The sequence below is a fragment of the Copadichromis virginalis genome, linkage group LG1 (assembly GCF_057382275.1).
Source record: "Copadichromis virginalis isolate Kocher_CV1m ecotype Utaka linkage group LG1, C_Virginalis_male_GT1.1, whole genome shotgun sequence".
In the NCBI taxonomy this organism is placed as follows: domain Eukaryota; kingdom Metazoa; phylum Chordata; class Actinopteri; order Cichliformes; family Cichlidae; genus Copadichromis; species Copadichromis virginalis.
Window position 1 is genome coordinate 20413443 of NC_140618.1, and position 19338 is coordinate 20432780.

Here is a 19338-nt window from a genome sequence, read left to right on the forward strand (position 1 = left end):
AAACAACACAATTAGTACCAACGCCTTAATGATGTTTGCAAGTTAAATGCAAACTAATTGCTTTTTCCCCTCCATTTCTCTGTCTCATTTCCTCTCTCCTGGCTTGCTGCTCAGTTGGAATAAAGAGAGTAAATGAATCACTGAAGTGTTTCATGGATGTGGGTGTGTTTGTGGGCGCATTTTTTCTCGACCGTGTTACAAGTCTGTGTGATTTATTATTTTTACCCCGAGAGACATCTGTTACACCATTCCTTATTTTTGTAATGCATCATCAGCCAGAGGAAAAACAATATTATCCAGTCTGGGATATTGTACTCTGGAGTCTAATAATCTAATGTACACTAGAGCCGGTGTCATTAAAGTGGCAACGGAGCTGTAGGAAGATGGTAGGTACACATCTGTCTCTCTCTGAAACCCCACTGGTGCTTGCATTCTATCCCACCAGCTGCACCAGTGCAAAACACACACATACAGGAGTACGGCACACACTCACACATGCTGTCCCATAGGTTTTTCTGTTGGAGCTGTGATGAGCCTACCAGCAGGAGGCAGAAAGGAGAAACACACAGTGAGCTACAAGCATCTTAGACACATTTCTGCAATAAGAAGCCCATGGTAGCACAGCTCTATTTATGTGTGGCAAGCACAGAGAAGCCCTTTTCCATGGTGTGTTCAAGGTGGGGCAGTTGCACCTACATCTGCTGGTCTGTGTGAAAGGTGAAGAGCTAGAATGGAGCAAAAATGTTGTTTCACTTTGATGCAAGCAGAGCCAACATAGAGATAGATGCTGTGTTACGTCTCGATTCTGGCATGTCAGCGCGCCACCTGAAAGCACACGCTGGAGTGACAATGTGAACAAGCAAAGTCGTCTTAATGGTGGGGTGCGTTATAGTAGCGATCTCTCTGAATGGGACTGCAAAGACTAACCGATAGCTAGGTGACCGTTACAGGCAGATAAACAGACTGCAAGCCTTAAAGTTTCTGTTCGGCACAGAGTAATATGTGGCCCTGACAAACCTAAGGATAGACTTGTCTTTTTTCAGCAGCCTGTAAGCCAGTTAAAGTTGACCTCTGTGCCCCTCTCTCTCTCAGATAGAAAAGCCATATGCGGGCTCTAGAGAAAGACATGAGACACGGATGCTAAACAGTTCCCCGGAGCTCCAAAAGCTCTACAAGTGCCAGTCTTGCATGTGTGAAAGTATCCTTTTGTTCTCAAGGACCCAGTGATACACCATAATACCCAGAGTGCATCTGCAATGTGCCTCCAGGTATGAGATTAGCTTGCCGCTTTCATAAATGGCACATTGAACAATAAAAATAAGGAGTTAAAAATACTACCATTCCCAGTAAGTTACCAGTTGAATTCCTGTCTAAAAACAAAAGGTGGAATTCCAGGTCTTAAAAATTAGTGTTTAGACGTGATCTGGTCATTTCATGAATGCTTGTAATTTTGATAAAAAGGTTACTGCTCATTAATTGGGCTGAAGGGAAGGAACGGTGTGTTTGTAAGCAACAGTATAATGAACAGAAGCTGTGTGTAAAGGCAGATGTTTGAGGTGGCATTTGGCACCTTTCTGGAGATGATGCAGTTAGTTCTGTAACCACCTGGACAATTAGAAAATATTTGTAATTTTGCCTCTGCAGTGGATTTTAAATCAAATAATCAAGATGTGATTGAAGTACAGACTTTCAGCTTTATTTCAAAGGATACAACAAAAGCAACAAAAGCATTGCATGAACATTTTGGGAATTACAGACATTTGTAAATGTATTAATCCATTTTCAGGAGCGCAAAAGTAATTGGACAAAAGAATATCAGTTTAATTAAAAGATTCTTTCTTGGATACAAATCATTTGAAGTCAGTGACTTCTCAAAGTCTGTAAGCCATGGACATCACCAAGTGTCCCTTAAAATCCCCTGCCACGCAGCCAACTTTGTTGCAGCCAACTTCAGTTGCTTCTCATTTTTGCAGGTCTGTAGCATACTGACTTCAGAATTCACTTGCTACTTGTTTCAGCACATACATCATCAATAAACTCCATTGACCCAATCATAAATGGCCATGACATGACCTCCAGCAGATTTGACAGGTGTGGTAAGCTTTGGATCAGGGGCAGTTTTTCCCCTCATCCATTCTTTTCATATTGATATGATATCATCACAAAACTTACAGTACAGTGTTATTGTAATTTTAAGCATTTAGTTATATGCTGAGTATTGCAATAACATATTGAGATATATTCTGATGTCATCAGCTGCAAAGCATATCCCCAAAGGTGAGTTTTGTCTGTCTGTTTTATCTGAAAGGATGAAGTTCTCGGTCAGTTCCTCTCACTTCAGTCATTTTTATTGCTGCTAAAGGTTGCTAAGCAATCAGTCTGAACAAAGCTGTCATTAAAAGCTGTCATGTATGTTTGTTATGCGCTTGACAGACTGATCTGTTTATTTTACGAATGAGTCCATCCTAAATTAACACAAACATGTGGAACACTGTTATGGGTATTTTCAGCAACAGGCAGCAGTCACCAGTCCTCTGAGATAATGAGCTGTTTATAGTCATATGAATCCAAACAGTGTGATGTCCATGCTTTGTGTTACTTCCTTGGCTTAACTTTATGTTACTGTCTAACATTGGTGCACGAGATGGGTGTTCATCTTCGTAATATTCCTAGTTTTACTTTGGTACAACACTCATTGTAAATCCCATGTGTCATATCTGTCTCTGTTGTTCCTTTCTTGGTTAAAAATTCCAAACTAAGTCCATATGTTTGATTTAAACATGGACAGCTTTTTTTTTTTTTCAAAATTTCTTTATCAAGTGCCTCTGTCTTGCATGAATTTTATTATTCTACTACTAAAAGATTGGGCGGCACGGTGGTTAGCACTGTTGCCGCACAGCAAGAAGGTCCTGAGTTCAATTCCGCCATCAGGTATTTGCATGTTCTCCCCATGTTTGCGTGGGTTCCCTCCGGGTACTCCAGCTTCCTCCCACAGTCCAAAGACATGCAGCTTGTGGGGATAGGTTAATTGATTAATCCAAATTGCCCATAGGTGTGAATGCGTGAGTGAATGTGAGCGTGAATGGTTGTCTGTCTCTGTGTGTTAGCCCTGCGACAGACTGGCGACCTGTCAAGGGTGTGCCCCGGCTCTCGCCCTATGACAGCTGGGATAGGCTCCAGCACCCCCTGCAACCCTGAAAAGGATAAGTGGATAGATGGATACTACTAAAAGATGTAATTTGCAATTTATGTAAGAAATTATTTATAATTAGTGTCCCTGTATTGATATAATATTGCCATGCAAAAAGATTGTGATACTACATTGTATCAGCTTTTCTTTCTTCCTCCTGCCTTCCATCCCTATTAGTCAGGTTCTTTTCGATGTTTTCATTGTATCTCTGTAGACCTTGACAATGTGATGCCTACCTCTGCTAGTGTTCTTGACTTGGTTGTGTTGTGACGTTTTCTTAACCATGGAAATAATTCTATGATCAGCCGCTTTAGTTGTCTTCTGTGGTCTTTCATATCTTCGTGTAACAGAGGGTATCTTCAGAGTATGGGAGATGCATGTATGGAGATGTATTACAGAAAGACTTTGAGCTACAAAAAGTTTAAAACAATGTTTTTATAAGTGACAACTTAAACTGCATGCGCTGAAAATATATGAGAGATGGAGACTGAACTGCAGGTTTTCTGTGCATACATTTGTATGCATCACTGGCTTTATCTACTGTAGGAGTATCTGCACATACACAAGCCTGTAGCGAGACAACGAGGAGGCATCATCTCAGCGCATGGATGGTCTAAAGTGGAACGTCATGCTGAGGGAGAAAGATGATTGATAAATAATGGGTGTTGGCACCCAGTAGAGACCAGTAGGAGAGAAGGTCGAGGTGGCTATAGGTCTAATCTGGAGCTCACCTCCATCTGTGATTGAAGTGTGGAACTGCAGCTTCTCACATACTTACATTCACAGTCATTTTCTTCTAACCTACAAGCCTAATAAACAGACTCTTCTTGTAAGAAGAGTATCCGGATATCTCCGTCAAATGCAAGACCTTATTAAGAATACTGAAACATTGTTCCTTTGTTTTCATATGAATCCAACACAGTTAAACAGTTGTGATGATAACAAAATATAAAAGAAGATTTTTAACAAGGAGTGCTAGATATACCTAATGTACCTGTTTCAATTGCTTATTAACACAGACACTCATATGGCTGCAACTCTGTGCATTTAGGCATGTAGACATGGTCAACACTGAGCATCAGAATGGGAAAGAAAGATGATTTAAGTGATTTTAAACATTTGGTGTGGTTGTTGAAGCCAGACGGTCTGGGTATTACAGAAAGTACTCATCTGCTGGGATTTTCCCACACGACCATCTCTTGAGTTTAATGGTGTGAAAAGAGAAAATAGCGAGTGAGCAGCACTTCTCTGGGGGAAAATGCCTTGTTGATGTCAGAGATAGGAGGAGAATGGCCAGGCTGCTTCGAGCTGCTGTAGTAGTAACTCAAATAACCACTTGTCACAACTAAGGAATGCAGAAGAGCATCTATGAATGTCAAACCTTTAAATATTGTAGATGGGCTACAGCAGCGGAAGACCACACTGGGTGACACTCTTGTTAACTACAAACAAAGTGTGGCTACAATTTGAATGGGCTAACCAAAGTTGGGCAATAGAAGATTGGGTTGATAAGTTTCATTCTCTGCTGTGAGATTCAGGTGCTGGGTGACACACCAGCATGGATCCATCCTGCCTTGTATCAACAGTTCAAGTTGTTTGTGGTCATGTAATGTTGTGGGAGATATTTGCTTGGCAAGACTTTAAGTACCAACTGAGTATAGTTCAAACCCCACAGCCTATCTGAGTATTGCTGCTCACCGTGTCTGTCCTTTTATTATCATCTATCCATCTTCTAATAGCTGCTTCCAGCAGGATAATGTGCCATGTCATAAACCTCAAATCATCTCAAACTGATTTCATAAATATAACAATGCGTTCACTGTGCTACATTGCCCTTCATAGTCATCAGATCTCAGTGCAATATACCACCTTCGGTGTCCAATAGGAAATTTGCATCATGGATTCACTAAAGTCTGAGCAATGTTTCCAGTACCTAGTTGAATCTGTGCCGTGAGGATTAGGGCATATCTGAAAGCAAAAGTGGGTCCAGCCTGCTACCAGCAAGGTGTAACTAATGAAGTGGCCAGTGACTGTGTTTACCAATCTGACAAAGTTTGTATTATTGCAGTTATTGTCACTGTACCTCCTTTAACATATCCTCTGTACCATAGATGTAATATCTATATTGTGTCTGGTTTCCTTTTGTAGTATCCATATATTCAGAGTTCCTTTTAACAGTCCAGTTCTTTGTTTCTACTGTAAAGCATTTGAATGACTGTATAATTATCAATTATCATTTTTATACCGTATTCCAACACTTCTATTTTATTAGTATTACAATAACAAGGACTTAATGCTCTTCCATGCCAAATAAGGGTGGTTTGTGCCCATCACTGGGAAAGGCCCTCAGCATTTTAAGACCATGCCCACAGCAGTGACTAATTGTTTGTTGTGTCAGTGCTCGTCGTGCCCGTTTGCCTTTAATGGAGTGTAGTGTGGTGATCCATCAGGCTGTCGAGCAAGCCCCGTGTCAGTTGAAGTGGCTGTGTGTCAGTGGGGCGAGCGTACCGTGCAGATGTGATTTACTGCCCTGCTTGTTGCGCCGCCTTGCACCTCTGCTCATAGCCATGCAGTGCAGCCCATTCCTCTCCTCTTCTTCCCTTTCCTCTCCTCTCACCTCAGATTGATTACCAAGCGCAACTGCCTCATGACACTCGCCATCCTCTGGCAACCTTTTAGTGCCATTTTATAGATGGTTAGCACACCTCATTTGGCTATTTATACATCTGTAAGTGGCCATGAAATATAGATTTGTCTTGATGGGTGTCAACATCGGAGCTGTGGAAGCAGAGCTCGGTGACACCTCGTTATTTTAATGGTGTGAGATGAAGGGGCCACACGACAGGAGTAATTTTAATACACGGGCTAAATGATACTGTTTTTATTTTCATTTAATGTTTGCACTCATATTTTACTCTGAGCAAAAAGGCTCTTTTCTTGCAGTATTTAGTTGGTGCTAAGAGGTGTAACGATGATGAGGCTGGGAAGCAACCAAGGATGGAAAGGAGTATATACACACACACACACACACACACACACACACACACACACACACACGTAAAAAAAAATCTACATATATTCTATGTGAATCATGAGGTGGTTAACAGTAACATGATATGTGACCTGTCATACACACACACGCACACACGTATTTCAGCCCATTCACAGGCAAGGGTCTCATAGGTAATTAGGTGCTGGCACCCACTCAGTGTGATGTGATGGTTAATTGAATAGTTAACACATCAGAAGCAGGCCTGTGCAGATTGGAGGTGACACCTGTCAGAAAGCTGTTCTCTCCCTGCCCAGGACATTTCCTGCTCTGCCTGATACATATGTCATCTTTGTGGAAATACCAAATTAGGGGCAGGTAACTGAGTGAGTGCAGTTCAGCAGGTGTGGAGATAGCTTGGGGGTGGAAGAAGGAAGGCGCTCCTCTGCTCTGTCCTTCAAGAGAATTTGTAAAGCTCAGGGCACCTGTCCTCACTTCACCTCAGGCCATTTCCATGGTTATGTGACAGGAAAGTGACAGCTCCTTGTGTGTGTGTGTGTGTGTGTGTGTGTGTGTGTGTGTGTGTGCGTGCATGTGTACGCAGGCTCTCCCCCAGAGGTGTGCTCAAGGCATCCAGCAGTGGAGTACGCATCGTGCAAACGCAGGGCCACCTGAGTGGAAGTGTCCAGATTCAGGTAAAGACAGCTGTCTGGCAGGTAGACTGACATTTGCCAAAAAAAGAAGAGCTTCTTATCGAACTACTTTCTATCCTCAAAAATTGTAAGAGGTTACATTTGCTCAGGCACCTTAAAGAGAAAAGGGGATCGGCTGCAGGCAGAGGTCCTGTTAAGGGGCAGTGCAGTCAAATGGAGGTAACAGTTCTAGATGAGAGGGTTAGCACAAGGAGCAATAGCCTAACCAGTGAGGCAGGTACCAACTGGGCACCTTACCTCCAAATGAATTGAGCAATTAACTCACACACATGCACTCTGACACACTATACTCATTATGTCCTCTCACTTCCTCCGCAGGAGTGCAGTGGATGGAATGAGGGAGCAGACTCATGGATCTGTTGAAGACAGTAGCGTTTCTATAGAAAAGAGCTGTGCATGCACAGTAGCAAAAGCAAAGAGGCCTGATTGGGAGTACTCCATTGATGCAACACACAATGGCACAACATATTCTACTGTCAACCCACTGAGGTTTGCACAGAAGCTCAGACAAGACCCCTGCAAAGACCCAGGTCAGGAAAGGCAGTGCAGCTCATTTCTGTTTGAGAAAATGTTGTCATATAGTTCCCAGTAGTTTGTGTCAAATCTGCAGTGGTCCAAGGCAGTATGCTTATGTGTTTAGGTCAGTTGTGACACATCACATTTCATGTTGTTCTAGAATCTTCTGTAACTTATTTATATCAATAACTTACTATCCTGTCTTAGTGGAGAGGTTTTTCTTTAAAAGAAGCTATTAAACTCCCAAATAAAGTAATGACAAAGACATTGAAACAGAGAGGATGATTGATCATGTTAGAAGCTGGGGACTTGGGGATAAGGGAAGCGAATGACAGTGATAAGTTTTGTGTCCACTCAGCTTGTCTCCAACCCTGGTTTTAATATTTTGTGAGAAACATTCACCTGAGTGATGCCCCAGCTGATCACTGGCATGGAAATGTCCCATGAGTTTCAGTTGGGGCCTTTTTTAGGTAATGCATTCTTCGTATATACAAAATATGCCTATCCTCCCAATGCAATGGTGCACATGGAAAAAGAAATATATATGCAAATAAAGACACTGAAGCTGTGGTCAAACAGATACTGAATTATTTCAAAAGGTAAATGCACCAGGTTGGGGGTCTGTTTAAAACAGGTCAGTGAATTTTTTGTAAAGACTTTGGAAACCACCTTTTTAAGTGTTATCCACGAAAAGGTTTCCAGCAATGACAAATGTTTATCTAGGATATGTGTTTGAGTGAAAGGTTCTATACATTAATTTTTGTATACATTTCTTTTGTAGATGTACATCTAAACAGGGATTTGCATGACAGGTGGGAGAGGTCTTTGTTGTCAGCATCAGCAGCCACAAGAGGAGCTGGCAGAAGTTATGACAACTGAGTAGCTCCAGGGCATTAACTGTGAAGCTGCAGGTATGCTGTATTTCATGCAGTATTATCTTGAGATTACATTTCATTTATATCTTATTTTATTCCTACTTAGTAAGAAAAACAGGAGGAAATGATCTTACTGTAAAGTACTTGAGGTTTCTGCTGTGGATCTCACGGATCTGTGGCAGACTGTTGTGCTACCACTGTGACTCATAATATTCCCCATTCCCCCCACACCCACCACCACCACCATTCATCCCATTCCAAACCATCCATGTATGTGTGTGGGCCAGTCACTCAATAGGCGGATCATTTAGGGTCGGAAGCCCCGTGTGAAATCAGATGTTTAACTGTCCAGCTGAAGCGGGACACGAGCATCTTAACCAGCACCTTGCCAAAGGTCTCGTGTTCAATCAACCGACCGGGGCTGCTGTGAGTATGCTCGCCACCTGCCAATAGGCATTAAGAAGGATTTAGTAATTAAGTGATAGGCTGAGGACTAAATTGGGTGTTTGTGGGCTGGTGAGCCACCCCAAGGTCCCTGCAGCCATGCAGATAGGGGATTCTAATTGCCAGTAATATTGATCAGCTCGGCGAGGGGGGTGCACAGGGAATTCACTAGCCATCGATTAGCTGTTACTTCACCTCGCTTGTCAATGGAAGACAGGGAGGTGAGCATTGGAAAAGCTCCAGGCTTTTCCCAGAGTATCCTTCACCACCAGTAGCTCCTGACACTTGCGTACACGGTCAGTGACACAGCATATTGTGATAGAAGTGCTTTCTAAACTCCTCCATAGCTAAATGATAGGAAATCTAGAAGTAAAGCTGAAAACAGAAATGGGCTTTGCAGAAGGCTCACTAGCCTTTTTCCTCAAAATTAGTCTCTGTGGGTTTTTAAGGGCTCTAAATTGTCTCTGTGGTCCTCGTGTTGGAGGGAGAGAGGCCACTGAGTTTGCATACTCTCTTATATTTAATCCATTTCTTCACCTGGTGAAGAGATCCTGGTCAGAGCACTTGCACATACTTTTTTAATTCAGCCTCCGGTGACACATGATCATCAAAAAAATAGCACACATCTGGTACACAATATCATTATGGGCAGAGTTATTTAAAAAAGACTCAATAAATGTTAAAACATTGTCTGTTTCAGTCACACGCACACACACACACACACACACACACACTGCGCTGTATTGATTTAGTTCCATGCACGACATACTTACAGCACTTAATTCCTGTGGTTGGGCTCAATAGAGAAGAAATCAATTAAGAGATGCGTGAACGAAGTTAATTTTAAGATCTTGATTTGTCAGTATTGAGTAAAGTTGGGCTTACTGTTAAAAAGAAATTATTGTCTTTAGGTTTTTTTTGTGTACATGGCTGTTGCCCTAACCCTAAGAGTTATGGTCACATTCCTGCTTAAAATGTTTTTGCTCCATCATATTAATTTCCAGTAAGGCTCACAGAACGTGCAGGTTCCAGCTTGCATTTCCAGTTCTGGTGAAATGATGTTTTATTTAATTCCCAGGGATCATTTGTACTTATCCAGTGAAAATATTGATCTCCTGTGTATAAAAATGGAGACGTCCTAATGTTTGTCTACCTTCCTTTTGGTATAACAAAATAAACTGTGCAGCTGCTTTCATATACTGTTTAGTGTTTACAGTCTGGGATCACTGCAATCAATGTTTATTAAGCTCACATTAGAAGCATCTTGTCGTATCCTTTTTAGGGACCAAGCACAAAGAAACTTCAGTGAAAGACAATATACCTAAGCAACTAGAACACACTCAAGTTTGTCTTCAGGCAGGGAAATAGCACATGTTTAATGTTAACCTTTCATCCATCGATTTTCTTAATTGGTGGAGCCTGTACCCACTGTCATAGGGCAACAGGTGGGGTACAGGCTGGACATGTTGCTAGTCTATCATGGAGAACCTTTGTCAGACACACTTTGAATGATTGAGCAAATAATCTCATCCTATGTGCATGACAGTTAAGGATCAATGTATCATCAGTTTGACAGAGAACCAATCACAGTTCAGTATGGCACTCATGGGAATCAAATCAACTTGCAGTGTGTTATGGGACAGTCTTTGACACTTCCACTCTGCCACTGGCATTTTTGTAATTTGAGTCAACAAACTTTTTTTTTTTTTTTGTAATTTGCTGTTTGACAATGTTTAGTATTTCAAAGCAATTTCAGGTAGTCTTTTATGTCTGTGCCGAAATCAAGTGCAGAAGCAGAAGCTGTGAGGTTTGCTGCCCAGCAGTCTTGAGCCTGAGTCATTTAGAGCCTATTACAAAGCATCAATATATTGATTGAAGCAAGTGTCTCAGTGTACTGCTCTGTAAACACACAGTTGGTTTGGCTGTGCATGTTTTATCTGCTTGAATCTTATCAGGATTTAAATCTTTTTCCTCTTCTGCTCCATTAATTGTGGCAATATTGGCTTTTGAACCGAGGATTTGAATCACTCCTCCTTTGCGGTGTTTAGCTTTGGGTTTCCTTTCAGTAATGTGTGCATTTTCCCCCCCCAGTTTTTTCCAGTTCCTTGTGATATTTCCACATACAGTACACAATTACTTTAAATCATTTTAATCCAAATGCTGTTTCTAAATTTAAAGGATGTACTTATGTACTGAAAACAAGCCAGGCAACAGGAATAACGGGTCAGAATAATCACTAAAATGGGACAGAGGGACAAATGAAGAAGACAGTGACTTTATGTGCTGTCTTACTGGAGTTATGAAGTTTTTGTTTGCTAAAGCTGCATCCAAACTGGAACCAAGTCACAACAACGAGGCGAGTAGCCACAGAAGAAAGTTAATGACATTGGTGACTTTACGTGGCTGCAGGCGAAATAACTGTTAGCAACATAAAGCGAGCAGGAACCGAAATAAACTTTTCTCAACTTCCAGGCAAAAAAACAATGACCGTGCAGGATACCATCGATTAACGTATGACCTGGTAATAACACGTTAACTAGGCATTTGGAGCCCCTCCAAAGTTATCCAGCCGTCAGCTTTGGTGCGACATGTGGGAAGCAAATCGCATCCAGTGAGCAGGGAGGCAGCATGGACACCCAAGTTTGTGATAACCTGAGAAGCAAGTCATCTAGGACAATAGGTCTATCTACTAAGTCTCAGAGGAGTGTGAATCTCAATGACCTCAACCTTAACATCATAGGTCAAGTTTTCTGAAAGTCTTATGAATGTAATGACTTCAGAATGAAGCGACACAGGATTTTAAAATTCCTGCCATTGGTACATCTACTAGGACTTAAGAGTACCGTAGTATTTTTAAATCAAACAACCAAGACATAATTGAAATGCAGACATTATTTAAAGGGGTTTGCCAGAAATATTTCATTAGCTGTTTAAGAGTTAAACATTTTTATTAAAAAAAAAAAAAAAACTTGACATCTAATTAAAAAGCAGGTTCATGGCCTGTTCTTTTATTTTAAGTTAAAAACTAAATGATTTGGAATTGAGCTGTTTGATTTGCATGTAGTGTCTGTTTACTGGAACAATATGAGGCTTCAATGGTACAGGATAAGCACTATATGGACAAAAGAACTGGATCTACTTATTACACATAGAGGAGCTCCTCAGCCATGGAAAAGTCTGCCGTGAAGCTCCTGGCTTACAGTTTTTGCGCTGATGTTGATGGCAGAGAATGTTCCGAACTCAGAGCATTGTTGACTTTTACACACTATACGCCTCAGCGCTTGTCGGCCTGCTCTGTAACTTTATGTGGACTGCTACTTCACTTCCACTTTGCAGTAACATGACTTAGCTGATCTTGTTGCAGTATTGGCAGCAAATCGCAGCTTCAGACAACGTCCCAACTCCAACGCCATCTGTGAATCTAATTGCTTGCAAACATAAAGAGACAGTCCTGACAATTTACCACTTTTGTGACAAACAATGTTGTCTGTATTTATGTGTTTATCCATTGATGACGTTCACCATATGGCGAGCCATACGGTCGCATCCGAGTGTCTGCACTGTTTGATTTCCAAGGTCGTTTTGTGATCTCTGAAGGGGGATTGTTTCCCCATGCTCGTCTTCTGATTGAAGCCTAGCTAGAACCATTTATACACCACTCACAGTCACCCTCCAGCCATGCTCCCAAATTGAATTAGTTTCAGTCTGAATTTGTGTTTCAAAACTAGTAATTATTTTTTAACCCCAGAGGAAGCCAAGAGAAATGAGTCAGATTTTCGGAAGTCATGAAATTTGACGATATATGATTTAACACCAACCAAAGGGACACAAGCCTGAAGCACAGCAATTTACCAACCATTCATCTGTTAGCAAATTAAATCACACCACATTTGACATCTTTTGGAAAGTTGGATAAATCTGATGAAAAAGTTTTTCTCTCAATTACCATCAGAAATTAATCTCCTTAATCCCAATTTGATCTCTTTCATGCATATAAGGGGTATCTTTCATCTGCCCACCTATGCGCTTAAAATGTTCGCCACAGAGTTAAGATGGAACGTGACTGTAAAACTTAGTCCTTTGTGAAACTCCGGGATTCTGGCTCCATGAGATGAGAGAGCTGATTAGGGGAGATGAGGACAGAGGTGCGTAACTGACAGCCATCCATTATCTCTTTCTGTAGCTGGTAGAGGAATGTAAGAAGTCTCCGGGAGTGTGTCATAGAGCTGCAGAGTGCCATCCAGAGGTTGGTATGGTTCAGCTGCAAGCAAAGGTACAAAGCAGAGCCACAAAAATGTACCTCTGAAAATGTAAATCTTTCCTTTTGTTCCAGGTTTTTTTTTTGTTTGTTTGTTTGTTTTTTTAATTTTTTCTTTTTTTTAATCAAATGATCCAATTTAGGAAGAGACAAACCCAATTTTGAGTCTGCTTATCTTAGTCATTCTCTGCTTGGAGAATGGCTTTTATAATTTCAAGACAGGCTTAATTTTGAGAAATCTAGAACAACTTTTGGATACCCTGCCTTTCTCTAGTTTTGTATATATTCCTCTATTTCTATTTTTCCTGTTTGTTATCTATTCCTGCAGTTTTATTATTTATAATTTATTCCTGCACAGTTGGCATGGAGCACCCATATTTTTGTTGTACATGTGCAATGACAATATTCTATTCTATTCATACACTGGAGCTTAAAATGAATAAACCTTTCATGTGGTAACCATATTCACCTTGGCTTAGTAAAATTAATGCGGAAGCTGTTGTGTGATTGCATTGGAGTTTAAGATGTACCTTATAAATTGGCCTGTCTGAGTGAGAGGCAGAGAAGAATCGTGGGGTGTCGAGTCTTCCCCGTGTTACGTCTCATCTGCAGCAAAGGATTTTCCAGCTGAGAGCGAAGGCCAGCAGGAGAGGGCTAGCTTAAAACTAAAGAGGTGATCAAAATACAGACCACCAGCTGACTCTAACATGACGATTCAGAGCAATCGCACTCGCCCAGAACTGCTCTCAGCATCCAAGCAGCCAGGACCACAGCTGATACTGATCAGGTCTAGTTACACACCAGCTCTCCCTTCTTTAAGCAGCACCTTGAGCTGCCAGTGCCCTACGAGCCCCAAGCACAGCAATGATGTGAGTGCTTTATAATAGCAAAGAAAAGGAGTCTCGTCTCGTTTCTCTCAACAGCGGTATCTTTTTAAGATGGCCAGAGCTGATGGAGGGGCACGATGCCAGCCCCTTGCAGAGCATTTTGGTCATTAGCGCGGACCGCACAGCCTGTTTCAAGTAGGCCTCCACAGGTCACTCTGTTCACTAATTGTACACTGCAGGCAAGATCAGATTCTGTTGTCAAGAAAAGGGGAGAATCGTAGCTTTGCCCTTCTGTGTATTCCTAAAGCTGATAAGATAATGAGGTCTTTTTCTGGGCTCAAGGCGTAAATGAGCAGTAGTATTAAATGGTTTTTCCCCCCCCCCCCACATTAACAGCTGAAGAGCGCATGGTTTCAGTCCACCGGAGACCTCAGTGCTGCATTTGTATTTGTTTTGTTAGTTTTATATTTGTTTTGGTCTGGACTTTTTTTTGTTGTACACATTGTTACTTGCTCTTTGCTCTTCAGTGCCATTCTTTATATCCATGTTGGTGACTCCATGCATGATTTTAGACGCATGTATTTTATTTCCTCCACGTATGTGTGTGTGTGTGTGTGTGTGTGTGTGTGTGTGTGTGTGTGTGTGTGTGTGCGCGCGCGCGCGCGTGTGCGCCGAGTCCTGAGCCAGGAGCACATCTCCGGCTTATCTGGAAGGCCTGGCGTCAGCTTCCTTAAGTGCTGTCAGTGTCACATGGTAAAAGCAGCTCTGCAGCCTCTTAATTAGTTTAGCAAAAGCATCCTTGTCATTTTGCGGTCAGTAAACTCCGTTAGAGAAAATTAAGTCCAAGCTTCTGCCACCTCGTCAACCCCACACAGCCAGCCCAACAACAACAACAAAATAATGATTATGTGCTGTGTACATTTGTGTGTTAGCTGTTTTCACTTTTTGCTTTTAGAAATAATTGCTGTTGGTTGTGTGGCAGCATCAGAGGAAGGGCATTAATGATTCTCACTGGCCGTGAGGAAGCACTGTGCCGCAGAGGGCGGGAGAGAGAGCAACTCATTTTCTACAGTACAACTAAACGTGTGTGTGTGTGTGTGTGTGTGTGTGTGTTTGGGTAATATATTTTTAACAGCTTCCTTACTTTGTTTAGTGCATATTGTGTCAGACTGTAACAGTTACGTCAATGGTATGTGCATACATGTTGTGACTTTAATGGGTGTGCATGTGGCGTGTATGTGCACGGCTGTCCTTTTTCACGGATTAGCTGGTGAATGCTGCAAGAGGATGATCAGACTGGGAGCACACCAGGGTTGCTCTGCGATCACATAGGGATTACGGGGGATATAGAGCTGTAGTTGATTCCAGGCCCGCCTCCAGTTAGGCTCATCTCCGCCACGCTCCCCTCACACATACCACTTTAATTGCCTTTGCTTCTTTCATTACTTTTATTGCCTTTCCTCTGCTTTGCGTGCTCCCTGGGCTTGTGGAAAGGTCATTGTGATGGCGCTGGTGTGCTCACAGCCACTGACTCTCTGAATAGCAGGAGATGATGATGCGGAGGCTGAAGCTCGGCAAATGAGTGACACATCAGGATGGCTACTGACAGGCTGTGGATAGATTTTTGCCTTAAAGTCTATTAAAGGCTATTATAACAAAAGAAGTCTTTAAAGGAAGTCAAAACTAGGATCATAGTTTAAAATGCCAACTAATGTGTGACATTCATTAATCAGATTCAATCAGAATACTCATTTAATCACAGAAGAAAGAAAATGTTTTCTTACAGATGCTTAAATAAAGAACTATTCAAACATTTCAAAGTCAAAACAGTGCTATGTTGAGTATCGACTAATGCAAGTGAAAAGGAGGAGGACTTACAAAGTTCAATGGCCGCAGATAGGAGTGATTTCTCGTGGCGTTCTGTGATGCATTGTGGTTAAATGAGTTCTTTTGTTTAAGGTGCTGTGCAACATGAGAGAGATGGTGGAGAGGGATTGTCCAGTATTGACGGTAACTCGGACAGGATCCTTCTTTCTGAAACCTTGGAAAACTCAGTCGAGCTCCACGCCCTGGGTTTGCAGATTAAAAAAAAAATAGCTGTGTATATATCAGTTTAAAATAATAAAGAAGTATTAACATTACTTTAAAAATGGTTATTATCCATGTGCTAAAGGAGTCAGTGTGTTGGTGCAAAAGCATTAAAGAGTTGATGGCCCTTGAGACATGCTCGTGCTTCATTGTGTTCCCTGTGCACAACACCAAATTACTACTAATGTTAGTTTATTTTGTATACCAGCATTCTCTTGTTAATCCTGCTATAAAAACATGACACTTGCACTCAGTTAAAGTCTGTTGCTGTACTAGTTTTTTGTTGATAATTTTTATTCATTATTCTCTCGCATTGATTTGGGTCTTGCAGTTTTAAACATGCAGTGCAGCTACCAGGCCAGGTCTGGTTGCTGCACTGCTGGCAGTGTGGGAGTTGTGTGTCATTTTAATAAAGGTAATGATAGCATCTCCCAGACTCAGCTATGCCCTTAATGTCACTCTTATCACTGTAGGTCTTCTCAGTCCACATCATAACCAGTTTTTCTAAATGCTCCTTTGTGCCTCTTTGTGCCTTATTTATAAGACTTCACAGGCTTGAGTCTGGGGAAAAAAACCAAAAAAAAAACCCAAGGGTACTGCAGAGCAGCATCACTGCTATTCAAACAGCTCCTTGGGATTTTTATATTTTACTTGCCTCCTACTGCCTTTGTCCTTTACTCCCCATCTCTCGCTTCCTCTGTCTCAGTCCCAGTACAAGGTAGAGGTTTTGTGTTGCATTAGACTGTTCTCGTGTCCACAAGAAGCTTTCCACTGTCCTGAAATTTAACCAAGTCTTCTTTATTAAACACTCCTACTCTTAAGATCTTTCTGAACTTTCGTAGTAATTGGTTTTTATCCCAACAATAGCTAATGCACATTTTATCGCATCCCAACGTTGCTGCAGGCAAACAAATGAAAAGCTGGCACTGAAACTAAAGGAGCAAAGAACTAGTCTACGCCAAGAGAGAGAAAGTAGAGATAGGAAAGTTATATTTATGTGGTTTATTCTCAGTTGAAACAGAAAATCAGTGCACCTTTTTCTTTGTGTTTACAGGTTCACCTGCAAGAGGGCGGGGAATCGGCAAATTGAGGTCAAAGCTACGCTCAATGAGAAGACAGCAGAGGAGAAGACCTAGGTACATCTATCCATCTGTTTCCTTCTGCTTATCAAATTCAGGGTCGCAGGAGGCTGGAGCTCATCCTAGTTGCCGCAAGGCAAGAGGTCGGCGACAACCTGAAGAGGTTTCCATTCTGTAGCAGGGCCAACAGATGACCATTCACACTCACACCTATGGCCAATTTAGAATCACCAATTAACCTAAGCTTCCTTTGAAATGTAGGAGAAAGCCTGGGTCCCTAGAGAGAATCCATGCAAACTTCACAGAAGAAAGGCCCCAGTTTGAAATCTCATTGGGGGTTTTTTCTTTTTGTTCTTTTTTTTTTTTTAATTCCAATACTTCTGAATAATTGTACTTATTTTGTCTTGGAAACTTCTGACATTATATAAAATATGAACTTTCTCTAGAAATGAAGGCCAGCTCCACTTTTCACTCCCTCCCCCATAAAGCATTAAACAGTTGGGTCAATATGGTATCTACATAACAGTCTATTCTTACTGGGTTTAAATTTGATATAGATGTAAAGAAAAAGAGGTGATTTTGATTTGGCTTAAGCTGTGAAGGATCGGTAACTACGAGCATATAAAGTAAACACTTAATCGAACTACCTTAAATAGCCTTTTTACGCCAGATATTGCAGCTTCAGTATGTGAAACAGAAATAAATCAGAAGAGGTCATACGGTGAGCCTGGTGTTGAGCTACACTTTAGCTGATACTCTATATAACAGGTATTGCAGTAAATAGAGTTCAGCAGCATGATATCAGCTGACACCTGATTTGCTTCACCGACAAACAAGACCTTTTAGTGTTTTCCATTAAAAACTTGAGCAAAAGTTGTTGGTATGGTTGTCCGAGCACCACCCCTGCCAGAATATCCCTCCGCAAGTTAGTGTGCTTCCTTTCCTCTACATCCTCTCTCTGAGCTGACAACCAAGACATTGCAAACTCAAATGTGAGACGGCCCACGACCGGCTGAAAATGATACTCCTTGCAAAGACCCCATTTCTCTTCAAAATGAGGGGCAGCAAATCTATACAAGCCCCTCTCTGCTTTTGCTCCGGTTGACTCCAGAGACGGTGTCAGTGACAAAGAAGCAAGCTTTCAGATGGAGCACGAGTGTTCCTGGAGTGGCTCATCTGAAACGTGGGTCAATAGAAACACTCACCAGCACATCACACAAACTGAAAAACAAAGATGCTGTATAACTCCCCAGATTTTATTGGCTGTCATGTTGATTTTTTCTTGTTCTGGGATTAGCATAGGCCTCAGTGTGTTGGTGTGACTAATGGTCTGTGTTTTTCCCGGCTGTGAAATCAGCAGCCCGAGAGCCCAGAACAGCCTGCACAACAGTGTTTGAAGTCTGCCTCCCCCATGGGTGGTGCCTCTGGGTCCTGCTGCTAATGCAGCCCCAGCATATTTCTGTCTCCGTCTCAGAGCGGGGGCTCTCCTTTACATACAGCCATGTTTAGCACTCCCCCCACTCCACTAATCTACCCCTCTACCCACTTTGTGTGCACCTCACTTGTGTGGCCCAGCCTTGACTGATGGCTAAAGCTTGTTAACACTGAAGACACATTTGTAGCTGGGAAATGTTAAGAGTGGCAAAGGGACAGGTGGTGATCAGAGGACATGGAAAGGCGGCGGAAGAGGTCTCACATTCCTGATGCAGTTTGAGCCTCCAGAGTTGGCAAACTTTTCCCCCACAACTAACCCAAGGACATTCTCTCCTCTTGCCAGACAGACAGATGAGTGTTGGTCGCTCTTAGTGTTCCCCAGGACCCCATAGGAGGCTTTAAGTAAACATGTCACTCAGCTATCACCATGGAAACTTGGGTTATTCCCTAAATATAATATGAATTTTATGTGTTGCTTGGGAAATAGTTATTTGGTGCTGGAATGGTATCTCCCAGATGAAGCCTCATTTCATTTTTCTCAACCAATATCACCTTGCTTCAAAGTAAGCCAGGTCTGTGTTGCCCGGTATTTGCCTGCAACACATTCTTATCTGACATCCTCTCAAATTGAAAGCAGGGAAATTGGGGCTGATTCAGGGGATACGTTTTTGGTGATGGAAGGACAGAGGGAGGGGAGAAAGATGTGAACCCAATCTGCTATGTGTTGACTGTACTGATTAGGGGCTTGTGCTAAGAAGAGCCTCTCTATCCCTTCATTCCTTGTGTTTACTTTGAACCCCACCGCCCTCCTCTACACGGGCATCACTGCAGAGTGCCCTCTCTATCCATCTCTTCTCCACTCCTCCATATCAAATGTATCACATGAGCCACAAGCACTACTTTGAATGCCATCTAGTACAATTAA

At 42.0% G+C, this 19338-nt stretch overlaps 1 protein-coding gene across 4 annotated transcripts in view; it reads left to right on the forward strand.

The window, feature by feature from the left end:
• LOC146718672 (uncharacterized) overlaps positions 1 to 19338 on the forward strand; it is a 140499-nt gene that overhangs the window by 115081 nt on the left and 6080 nt on the right. For all 4 annotated transcript variants that reach the window (XR_014920091.1, XR_014920092.1, XM_085453703.1 and 1 more), the window contains 4 exons: positions 6784 to 6874; positions 7211 to 7422; positions 8190 to 8319; positions 16955 to 17036. The gene's annotated coding sequence lies outside the window, so the exon portion shown is untranslated. The remainder of the gene's footprint in view (positions 1 to 6783; positions 6875 to 7210; positions 7423 to 8189; positions 8320 to 16954; positions 17037 to 19338) is intronic.